Raw genomic sequence first — 12,275 nt, 5'->3', positions numbered from 1 at the left:
AGCATCCCAGGGCGGGACCCCCCAAACATCCCAGGGCAAATTCCCCTGCACATCCTATGCGAACCCCCCAGGCAGCCTGGGGCAGGGGTAGGCACTGCTCTCCTCACGACCTTGGATCTGTGCCGTAGGCCTGGCAGGCAGGGCAGCGGCACCCCAGCCCCTTTGCTCAGCACGGGCTGGCTCGTCTCGCTGTCCAGGAGCGGGGCTGAAGATGCTCCCTGACCCCTGACTATCCTCTGCTTGGACCAGGTTTGCTTTCCTCCTTTTGGCACTCAGGCAGCAGCAGGGAGGAAGCGTCCAGTTTGTTTCTTTGCTTCCTTTCTTAACCACAGATGCCTTTTGTAACCTTGGAGAAGTCACTTAAAAATCTCCCAGTGCTTCAGCCTCCCCTTCCTCCCCCTCCGCAGCAAACCAGGGTGGGCAGCTGCCTCTGCTGCAAAGCGTCCGAAGGATTCCTGCATTAAAGATACCAAGCATCAGGGGCCAGAGGGCTGGGAAAAGTCACCCGCTACGATGACCCGCTCTGAGAAAGCATCAGTCTGCCGGGGCGGGTGTTGTTGACAAAGTGTTTTCCAAACTTCTGCAGCTGGATCAATACCAACTGAATTACCCCAAAGCGTGTGATGTGATGTAACTGCTCTGCACTCGCCGGCACCGGCGTGCCGGACCCGGCCTCCAGCAGTGCAGAGGTCGAGCTGGCCCCGGTCCCGTCGGTGGTTATAAAGCCAAGAGGGCAGGTGAAATGTTTGCCTGTTCCTGCCTTAGAGCGGGTGACGGGAGGGAAGGGAGCTCTGCGTTCATTTTGCTCCTCAGTTACCATCAGCGATTTAATAATGCTAACAGCAGCGCTCCTTATGGAGCACTCCAGCTTGCTGACTGAAATCTTGCTTTGGGAGCTTTTTTGAGCTGGTGCCTGCTGGAAACCGTGCCCTGTCCTGGCCCAGAGGGGTCCGAGAGACCCCCAGGAGCTCACATACTCCCTGCTCAGCTTTTCCTAAAAATACCTCATCCCTTTCCCAGCCTGCTGTGAGCGTGCGTAGGCAGGTAAAGCCCCATTTTCACGATCCCTCCTGGGTGTTTTATTTACATGTAGGCGCAGAAGTGCAAACACTTCAGACCTGGAGGCTTCCTGCCTGTCTGGGAGACAAGTGGTCGGGGCAGAGTGGAACCAGATGGGATCCGTGGGGTTTATCCCTTCCTGGCTTTACCCAAAATGATTTAAGGCACGTTTAGCTAGAAGGTGCCTTGCCATAGGCAATGCAGCCACGAAATCTCCTTTCCCAGGGCTCACCCGGCGCATGTTAAGCGACCTCTGCTAGCTGTCTGGGGCTATTGCACTGCGTTTTCAGTCCTCCTGCCTCGCAGAGCAAAGAGTGATGAAATCAGAAGTATCTGTGCGGAAGCTGGTGGAGAAAGGAGGGGCTAACAGCGTTGGCCTGCGGCCCTGCTCGGGGCGTGCTTTGAGACACAGCCGCTGGAAAGCACCAGAATGGGCAGCAGAAAGCGGCTCCCCAGGGACGGACGTGGTGGGGGGCACAGGGACATCGCTGCCCGCCGGCCGCCCACCTCCCACGGGCACCCTCCATCATCGGCGCTGCATGAAGCTGTTTCTGCCGTCCTTGCCTGAAGTTAGGGCTCATTTGTGCTGCAGAAAAAGTTATTTCTGGCGGTGAGCTGAGCCCCGTCGGTTCTTACGTGTTAAAAGTATTATGCAAGACTGCGTGTTTAAGGGGTATATTTTAGGAGGAGCTGCCTTGCAAGCTTGGCAAGGGTCCTTTGGAGATGACAGGTGCTCTGCAGAGCTCCAGGGATGCTGATTATGCCAAAATCCATATCTTAGGTTACCTACACCTCTAACAGGGGCTTCGACAGCAGAGCAGTCCTGGGACATCCTTTTGCTTGGCCTACTCTCCAGAGTTTTGAAGGGGATGGCGTTGCTTGTTCACATTGTCTTGGCATGTAGTTCCCAAGTTGCTGGTACAGCTGAATGTTCAGGCTCCCTCTGCTCCTAACCTGCAAAAATGTCTCACTGCTCAGTGTCTAAATACCGGCCCTGCTGACCCCACCCTGGATCAGAGGGTGTCGTTCAGGAGCAGAAAAATACACTTTTTTTCACGCAGGGATAACTTTTACACAACTGGGTGCCACTGCACGCCTGTGCAGTGCAACCTGTGATGGCAGGACGAGGCACACACATCTCCAGGCTCCCTAAACCGGACAGGGTTTGGGGCATCCAGTTTCCACATAGAGGGGAAGGGGGACGATGAGGAGAACAGGAATTTGTGGCGCTTCCTCTCTCCCCCGTCTTGTTAGCGTGCATTCATTGATGCATCGGGGTAACCCTGCAAAACCCTGAGGTGCAAGGGACAAACATCTTTTCTCCAAGAGGGGGAATTCCTGCAGCGTGGGCTGTGCATGACCGCTTGGCACCTCCTGACTTCCCTTCCCCAGCTTCTCCTCCAGCTCCAGATGCCCCTTTGCTGGGTTAGGGCTGGGGATTGAGCCACATGTTGCTGCAAAACTGAGAGTCTTGAACGCTATGAATGGTTTCTGGGTGTCATCCGTTGGCGTAGTGCAGGGTGACCATGTAGAGGAGCTCAGAAGTGCTCACAGGGCTCTTCTCTGGGCCAGGAGATGCAACCCGGCCCTTGTCCTGTTGCTCAGTTTCCCCTCATTGCTCTTGATGCTTCAGACAGCTATTCAGGCTTAGATGAGTCCCGGCGTTGTCCCTTCCAGGTGATTTATCCTCTATCCAGCAGCCCTAACTGCAAATTTGTTTGGGGAATCAAAGGTGTGAGTTGAGCCCTTCCACCCTTGATGCAGTTTTTGTAAAATGCCTCAAAGGATGTTGATTCCTGGAGGATTCACCACCTGACGGGGTGGCTTTCTGGGACAGAGGGCCTTGTCACCCCAGTGTGTCCTGCAGGCATCGGCTGTTTCTGCTTTGCTAATCCCAGTAGAGAAGGGGAAGCCTGGTGCTGGCTGCTTTACTTAATACTCACATGGTATTTTAAGACTCGCTAGGGGAAGAGGCAGGGGGTGAGGGATAGCTACAACCATGCCTTTCCAAAGCCCCACCAGCTACGTGCAGACCACATCTGTTGATGGCTTGACTTTGCCAGTAAAAGTGGAGAAGCCTTTGCAGCTGAGGGTTGGAACCAGACTTCGTCTCAACCTGTTGCATTGCTGCAGAAGGTCAGACCTTCATAAAATGTCCAAATCAGAAGCCTTCTGTGCCTGTCTTCAAGGTTTTGCAAGGATATTGTAAGGGTTTCCTTCGCGCTGTGCCCAAGGAGTGGTAGGGAAGGGCTGGGGGATTTCTCAGCCCAAGAACCTGGTTTCCTGACTGAGGACTGACCTTTCGGCTCACATGGCTCCAGGAGTCGTTCAGGGGAATTCAGGTTTGACTGTGAATATTCTTCCGTTTCAGGGGAAAGGGAAGGAGTGAGTCAGGAATGTAAATAACAGTTTGTGGTTAGCAGTCCCTTTGCTGGCTGTGCGAACACGAGCTGGGGCCCGGTGGTCAGAGTTTTATTGCAAGCCACCAGCACTTACCCACCTTGGAGAAGAGTTGGTGTTACATGTGTTTCCAAAGCACATCTCGGGCCCTACCTTCTAAAGCAAAAAAAGCACAGCAGTCATATTGCCATCCTGCATTTGGAGCCGCCTTCAATTGAGGCATGCCCTGTTGTCTGTCTGCGGGGCCGTCTGTCTGCACCAAATGGCTTTTCAGCATCTGAGAGCTTCCCAGCCTCCTTGGAGCATCCTGGCCATTCCACCTACGCAGCTCAAGTGCGTAGTGGGGACTTGATTTCCTACATGTCCCTGCCAGAGACTGCTGCGGAGGGTCCCCGCAAGGCACTACTTCACGGCTGAGCTCTCTTACCCTGCTTTTGCTCGCTGATGCACGCTAGACGCTAGCTCGCTGCCTGGTGCGGCGCTCCGGTTGGGGTTGGAGCCTGTAGCAATCACTGAGTCATTGCTCTGTCTCTTCTTCTCCCTTCACAGCACTCAGCTTTTACGTGTGTCTGGGTCAGGACTGTTGTCTGGGGTGTTCCCCCTCCCTCCAGATCGTCTGACAGCAGCCAGCGCCAACCTGGTACTTGCGGAAAAATCACCACTGTGTGATTGTCGGGCTGGTGTAAAACGAGCCGAGGAGAGTCTTTGCTAAGCGAGCAGAAAGGGAGCCCAGAGCCGTGGACAGCGGTGTGTTATGTGGGGACACACTGCTGCTTTATGTGGGGACACACTGCTGCTTTGGGAGTTGTTTGGTGACACATCTCAGCCTGGTTTACTGGGCACAAGGCATCCTGGCATCAGGCTTCGGTGTTCAGTGCCGCTCCTGCGACAGCGGTTGCCTTTGGCCAGTACCGACCATCCCCATCACTGCTGGTGGCTGGGGAGGAACAAGATTAAGGAAGTTCCCAGTGCCTGTGGGCTGGTGATAGGAGCTGGGAAAAGAAGAGCAAAACATGACAGATGCAAGTGGGGTTGTGGAGCCTCACAGAGGCTCTGCGCACGGCGGGGTGGCTCCTGCACATGAAGCAGCAGGGACGATTTCAAAATTGCCAGAGAAACATTTTTAGAGGCTGGCGGCTGCTGGCTGGCAGCGACATTTGGGTGCTAAAACACTTGGGTGCTTTTCAAATGTCTTCAGCAGCCCACATCCCTCCCCTGAAACTGGGGCTTTTGGAGGGGCCACCCCAGAGGTCTTACAGAGACCTGTGAGTCAGGAACTCGAGAGTTTGTTTGAGTGAGGGGTGTTAAGTGGCATAAGAAACCTGTTGTGGTAGTGGCACAGGATGTAGGAACTGGATCTTGAGACCAGACGCAGCAGAAACACCCCAGAGCAAAGCCATCGGCGTGAGGACACCAGTGCCACCTGCAAAGCTTGGAAAGGGGACAGCAGAGAAGCGTTCGAAGACGTGCATCACCCCAGCCTTCGTCATCGTGTTGGAAATACGTGTGTCTGACGTACATGATGAGCGTGCTGGAAGTTATCTCTGTTGCCCTTCTGCCACCGCAAGGTTGGCTTCTTTTGGGCACCAGGCAGGGCTGTGCGGGGCAGGCTTCACTGGGGACAGCCATTGGCAAAGCTTGGCTGGTGGGAAGGGCTGCCGGAGGTTTTCTGGGCTGTTTCAGCTGGATCCCCGGGACTGGTTGATGCGGATTCCCTTGCTGAGCCGGAGGGAAATGTTTGTCTTAAAACTTGCCCGCTCGCAAGTGGCAGCCCTGGGTTATTTCATGTGTGGGCTGCAGATACCAAGGTGGCGTGTGGTCTGAGACCACCCCAGATGTTTTCCCGTTTGTATTGGTGAGCTGGTGGCTGTTCTGCAGGGGAATTGAGGCTTGATGAATAACTGTCAGGAAAGGATTTAAAAATACTAGTGCAGCTGGTGCCACAAAAGTGTAAATTGTCATGATAATGGATTTAAACAGCCTCTTCTAATGCAGACTTGTTGCATTCCTGCTTCCTTATTGGGGAATGATCCAAACGCATGCTGTGGTTTCCCTTTCTCTCTGCTTTGCCATCTCAGAAAGAACAGCCACGGCATTATTTTTTCTCCGTGGTCTGCCCATTGCTGGTGTCTGAGCAAAAAACCATCCCAACTGTTCCCTCCATGGATCCGAGAAAACCATTAGATTAATTAGGGCTGGAAGAGTGAAAGGTTCCCGCTGTGAAGTACGGGATGACGATGGAGTGGGAAAAGCTGAACACGTCTGTAATCACAGCCCATACCTCCCCGGTGAGCCCTAATGTCCATTAAAGCAGAATTACGCTTGGTTTGCAGCCATGGCTTTGCTCCCCGCAGGGACCCTGTTGCCCCCAGTGGTGCCCAGTTCTGCTTTCCGGACCTTGAGGCCACTCAGGAACCGAAGCTGTTGTTTCATCCCATTTATTAACGAAGGTTTGGACACCTCATGCTGGGGGTCAGGGATGGGCTGGCTTCCCGCACAGTCTGCAGGTGGAATTTGGGATGTGGGCATTGACTTGCCGAGTCCTGCAACAGCCAGGGCCTGGATGGGTGCTGGCCCAGCTTCGGGGGAGATGCCCTGAAGTTGTCCCTCCCTGAGACCTCCAATAGAGCTGGGGTGGTTTGTGGGGTAGGAGCAGAACGTGACGATATTTGGTCTGTTTGGTTCATGTCCTCTGTCCCAAATTGCCCAGGCATCCAACCGTGGCTTATCCGGAGGTGCTGGAGTTCCCTTGGGAATTAGTGGAGTGGAGAACGAGTCTTTTGTCTGCAATTACTGTGGCTATTTAGAGTCTTTCGGGGTTTGAGAATTACACATGGGAGAAGGGGAAACCAGGTTGTGGTGGTGAGAAGGGGAGATGATTGTTCTTCTGGTTACAAGCGTATAAACCTGTGGCACCGAGGGACTGGAGCCCCTCTTCTGCAGAAGAGAGACAGACATCTCAGTGGCACTTGTATAAACCAGAAGCTCATTAGGCTTGCAAAAGAGTATTTCGTTAACATAATCCTTTCCCTTTTCCCTCCTGCAAGTCCTGGGTTTTGCCTGTAGACTGCAGAGATGATGGGGGCTGTAGAGACTGTGCCAGGGTCATCCAGGAGTCAGTCCTTTACTAGAGCATCATTGGAGCTGTGGGTACCGAGAGAGGAAACTTTAAAAGTAAGCAATAATGAGGATAAATTACTGCAGCTGTCTCGTAAACATTTGATTTCTTTTTTTTTTTTCCTCTTTTGGGTCCCCAAGGCTTAATTTGTTCAAATAAAAACTGAAATCCATCTGGAATACTCTGTGAAAACACAGCCTTGCCAAGAGGAGATGGAGCTGGGTTACACCTCTCCCCTACGCTGGCTTCACTGGGCTGCCTGGGTTGTCAGCAGTTTCTTCTCGCCCGTCGGGGCTCAAAGCTGCTGGTGTAGGTTTGATGACAGCCTCGGTGTTTTGAAATCTGGGCTGGCCGGCTTCAAAGGGAACAGCAGAGGAGCAGGGAAGTTGTGGCGATGGTTTGACTTGGACCAAGTATCAGTGCTTGGTCCTTTCGCTTCACAGTGCCAGCCAATATACCGCCTTAGGCAAGCTGTATGATCTCCATCTATTCTACATGGCGTTTGATATCTTGCTTATCTCTTTAATTTCCCAACGTCTTCCAGTTGTGTGTTAATTGAGGGATGGCTATCTTGTCATGTTTTGTTCTTCTGCTTTCCTCGAGCAGTGTTTCTGCTTGGGAAGGAAGAAATGAAATTAAAAGCTCTACAGATAGGCATGCACACACACGTTGCTGCATGCTTGTCAGAAGAGGTGAGATCAAAGATTGATCATTGCTTGGTGTGGAATAGTGAGAATAAAGTTGATGGTATGTCACCTTTGGTGCTATGTCGCCTTTGGTTCTATGTCACCCCATGGCTTGGGGTTCCTTCCCAAGAAAACCTTACTCACCTGCATGGTGGATTTGATAGGGGCAGGACTGACCAAAGGCTCGTTTGAAGTTGGGGTGATGTTTTGAGATGCCTGAGTGGAAAGCTGGAGAATGCAAAGTACTTTTTTTCATTGGAAGAGAACAAATGCATTTTCTTGGGTTGCCCAGGAGTGACTCATAAACATCATAGCATCAATGGTCTTTGTCTCCAGAAAGTCGCAATACAATCAGCCTCGAGGGACAGCTCTTAAGTTCCGTTTAACAGAGGGTGCTGGTAGGGAAATAATTCCCCTCTCTCTATCAAACCTGCAAGATGCACATTTGCAGAAGCAGACTCCCTTTTGCAGCGAGTTTTTTTCAGTGCCTGGAATTATTCTGCATTTCAGAGTCACGACATGCTAAATCTTAATGATGTATTTGGAGAGAAGACAGCTTCCCACCCCAGTGCTGGAGATTTTAACAGCACAAATGCCACAGGCGCAGACTTAAGCACGCACAGGCCTTTAAAGAGAAGAGCTGGTGTATCCAGCCCTGCTAGTGCCTCAGTTTCCCTTGGGAGCGCTTTTCCCACGTCAGCCTCGGTCCCTGGGGGATGCGTTTTGCAACGTATGGGCTCCTCTCCTGTGTGTGAAGCGCTGCGTAGAGGGGAGAGCATCTGCTCCCAGGAGCACTTCTGTTACCTTGGCTGGGTGTGAAATAATATCGCCTGCATCCCGGCTGAAGGGGGATGCTGGAAGGCTGAAACGGCATCTGTCGGAGACAGGTCTCCAGCCCCTGGGTCTCACTAGCATTGCGGTTAGCCGGTGGGGTCTCCGTGTGCCGGCAGCTCCTGCCGAAAGCTGGGGAAGAGGCAAAGGCGAGTGGGTGCTCGCGTTGGCTCTCGACTCACCGCTGGCGTGTGTTACGAGTGGTGTTGCTTTGTCTGGGTTTGTGAAGCCCAGTAGTAATCAGTGATAATTGCAATTACCTCCTCCCTCCCATTGGAGTGGAGACCAACAGGTTATTTCCTGAAAAGCTTTTGTTTGTCTTTCCTGCGCATGTTCCCGGTAGGAAATCAGCCCTTCCTGGGAAGGGCGATTGGCATTGCTCTGCCTGGGGAGTTTGTCTGTGGTCACCTCGGGCTGGCTCAGCTTTAACTCTTCCCACGACTTCGAGGGCCAGCAGGAAACGTGTATTAAATGCTGCACCATGTGATTGAGGGCAAGGAGCTGGGAGAGTGACTGGAGCCTTATTTTGGATGACCAGACTGTAGCCTTATTTTGGGTGACCAGGTACTATTGCTTCACATTACCTTGAGTACCTTCTGCTCCAGAACAATTCAATATCCGCATTAAACAGCGTGAAGTTTAGCTTTGCACCATGTAGAAAGTAACTCAGAGGGTTTTATTGTAGAAATCCCCCAGCTTGAGGCAGACATGCTGTGCTGACCCCTCCTAACACAGCTATTCGTGGCATCCAGCACGTCTTGCGACAGCTGAAGCAATCTGGGAAGAGCATGGCTGGTGACTGGTTATGTTTAGCTCCTAGCCCCTTTCCCTGGAGCATAAGCAGTTTTTCTAGACCTTCTTTTATTAGACCTCCTCAAAATGCTCAATTCCAGCTGCTGTCACTGTTCTGATGCTTTTGAAGGATATAAACCCAAATGAGGATGCTGTTGCCCTATAGGAAACTCAGTTTTCTGATGTAAACTATCTGTGCCAGGGAGAGCCTAGCCTTGCTGGCTTGGCTGTGTGATGCACCCATCCAGAGATGGTGGAAAAGAGTCAAAATGAGTCCTGGAGCAACAGCAGCAGAAACTTGCATGGCAGTTTGTCTCTGTGCACCTCTGTACCTGTGTGCCCAGCTCCTGCTGGGTGAATGCCACAGGCTGGTAAAGATTCATACAGTCCCGCCTTAGAAAAACCATGCGTGGAGCATGCCTGAAGGCTTTAAACAGGTTTGCTAATCTCAGCCTGTGGTTTGGGAGTGGCTTTGTAACGTGCCTGTTAGAGGAATGTAGTCAGCGGGGATCGGGGTTACTGGGGTACCCGCGAGTCACCGGAGATTTTTAATAGCCACCTTGGCACATAGCACCAAACCCTCTACTGGTTTCTCAAAGCTCCTCCGGAGGAGAACATTGGCTTTTGCAGCATCTCGTCCTGGGGCAGCTCTGGAGCTGGAGAGAGGTGGAGGAGAGCTGCTCTGCTCACAGCTGTGCACAGCTGGATCTGGAAGAGGTTTCTTCAAAATGTGATGGGACCAAGCCTTGCAGCCTCCCAGGCCATCACTGCTTGCTCCAGCAGCATCTCCAGTTGGCTCCGTGTTTTCTTCCCTACATGAAATGCTGTAGCTGTTGGGTGACAGTCCAAGGCACCACGGTTTCTCAGTCTTTAATAGCAATTAGGTCTTTCTTAATATCTGCTTTTCTTGCAGGGTGTCCTTGGCTTTTCTTCTGGTTTGAAGGAGAAGCATTATCTAAACATAGGACTGGAAATTGGGAGCTGCTGGGTTCTCACGCCAGCTCTCATGCCATTCACTTGGGGACTTGGGCAAGTCCATTTAATGTCTTTTGTCTCTCATTTCCTTTTTACAGCTGGGAGGAAATTAATACCAGCTCTATAAAAGACTCCCAATTGATCTGTTAATTTCTTGTGAGTGCTTCAGAGATAAAATGAGGGTACGTGCTTTTGCTGCATCGGTTCTCCCTGCTCTTGAAAAAAAAATAATTCAAGTGTTTCTACTAAACGCATCTGTAGATTGCTGTCATGGTGCATTATGGTAGTGTATGGGCACTTTCTCTTCCCGGGAGGCTGATGCTGTCCTCCCTGTCCTCCCTGCTGTGTTCACCAGCGCTCCCTTAACCCAGCCAAGGTGCCGTTGGGTGAGCGGCAGGCTGTGGTCTGTCCCAGCCTGGTCAGAGGGGGATGTTGGTCCCAAAAGGCTGCTGTTGTGATCACTTCCCACAACGTGAGCCCTCGGGGACATCTGCCTGCACGTATCCTCCCTGTAAGCTGCCGGGAGCCTGCCTTTGGGCTGCCTGCTGCGCTGCCGCTTTCCGTTACGTGTGGGGCCGTGCAGGCGTCCTGGTGTGAAGTACACGGGGGGAAAAAATGGGCTTTTTAGGGCTTGCCTGTGAGTTGCCAGCTGAATCAGGGGTGGGTGAGTCAGGGAGGCAGCAATCGCTCCTGTCCTGCCCTGCCCTGCCTGCGAGGGCAGCTGCAACTTGGCACTTCTCTGCCTGATTTAGGGAGGTTCTCCTGGATATGGGTCTCCTCTGAACGTGGCTCTTGCAGTGGGTGCCCCAGGTCAGGGCCAGCTCTGCAGGGAGGTGCTGGCTAGGCTGGAACCCTGGCCAGGCTGGTTCCTAAACCTAAGCCTAACCTACACCTAAGCCTAAGGCAAGTAAAACATAAGGTGGAGCGGTGCAGACGGGGAGCAGGATTAGTCCCTTTCCCAGTGATGGATGCCAGTGCCACAGTTAGAGTTTGCTGCAAGCTGCTCCATGCAGCACAGCAGAGCCAACTGTTTAGTTTGGGTTGATCTTAATTAATTAGTGTATCTTTTAGAGTTGGAGGGGGGAGAATTAGGCAACGCTCGGGATGTTGCTGGCTCGCCTGGCTGACCAGACCTTCTGGGTCAGGGCAGCAAGGTTTAATTGGGAGGAATTGCTGCTGGCTGTTTGGCACATGTCTGCGAAGTTGCAGGCTCAGCAGCACGAACGTTTGCTGTCTGGTTTGCAGAGCTGCAGGGAACACCGAGTGTTGGACCATACAAAGGTCTCGGCGGGTTTCCCTGAGCTGTCTCATTCCGGGTGCTTGGGAAGAGAGAGGGACACAGCCCCTTTGAATGGGGGAACAGCTGAGCGGGCAAACTGCAAATCAAGGAGCAGCCCCCTGCCCCCAGCTTTGTGCTGGAGGGGCGAGTTGGTGCTGAGCCTGGATTGGGCCCCAAGGAAGAGCTCTCTTCTTGTTATTGTTGAAGTTCTCTTGGTCTGCGTAAACAGCTTGTTTATAAGTGTATACAGCAGCTTTCTGCAAGGGGGGTCCGCCCATCCTGGCAGGCTGATATCCAGGGTGCCTGCAGATGATTCACAGCTCTCCTGCGCGCCTGGGATCGTTGCATCCTCCTCCCGCTTTGCAGCACTGCAGCGCTGCCATCGAGGTCCCGCGACACCCATGTTTCACTTGGCTGCAGCGCAGCAGCATCCTCTGCTACGACCTTCCAGCAGGGCTCTGGGCAGAGAAAATGAGATTTTCCTTGCCAAGGGGAGCGTTTTGCTTCTGGGGGGGGTGTCAGGGCAGGTAGGGAGCTGGGCTCATCTGCATGCAGCTCATGACTCCAGCTGCTGCAGGATGCAGTGATGCTTTTGGTTTTGTTCCCCAGACTGCTTATCCTTTTGGGACCTTTCTGCGTCACCGAAACCAGCCCTACACAAAAGGAACAACCTTGTGGTTTCCTGGTAGTGCCGTCATCATCCTTGGGTATTTCTCTGCTGACGTTGCCCATGGCTGGGAGGGGGCTGCATTGACAAGCTGTGAAATTTGGCACCCCTGCATCCCTTTGGAGCCAGGCAATGCCTGCCACGGCTGGTACGGCCCTCGGCAGAGCTAGCAGCCCCGGGAGGGGGCTGAGTAGGTGCTCCCAGGGGAAGGCAAGGCCCTGGCACGACAGTGAGGATTAGAGGCACATTCCTACATGAAGTTGCTGCAGGCACTGGGTTACCAGAAGAGGCTTTGCCCTTGCCCTGCCATGGCTATTGCTGCCTGCGCAGAGGCTCGTGGGCAGCGTAGCTCAGCTCCTCGCCCTCTGCGCTCCCAGCCGTGTCGTGCCAGCGGCCGGTGCGGGGTGGGGAGGAGCAGTAGCCGCCTGCTCACCCTCCCCTCCGTGCCCTGCCATAATGGCTGGTTTG

At 53.1% G+C, this 12,275-nt stretch overlaps 1 protein-coding gene across 1 annotated transcript in view; it reads left to right on the top strand.

Moving 5' to 3' along the window:
* Positions 1 to 12,275, top strand: part of SLC9A1 (solute carrier family 9 member A1) — a 31,307-nt gene that overhangs the window by 662 nt on the left and 18,370 nt on the right. The gene's annotated exons all lie outside the window — the stretch shown is intronic.

Source organism: Harpia harpyja, chromosome 16, assembly GCF_026419915.1.
Source record: "Harpia harpyja isolate bHarHar1 chromosome 16, bHarHar1 primary haplotype, whole genome shotgun sequence".
NCBI lineage: Eukaryota > Metazoa > Chordata > Aves > Accipitriformes > Accipitridae > Harpia > Harpia harpyja.
Note: the sequence above shows the minus strand (reverse complement) of the source record. Positions and strands in the feature narration are given on the sequence as shown.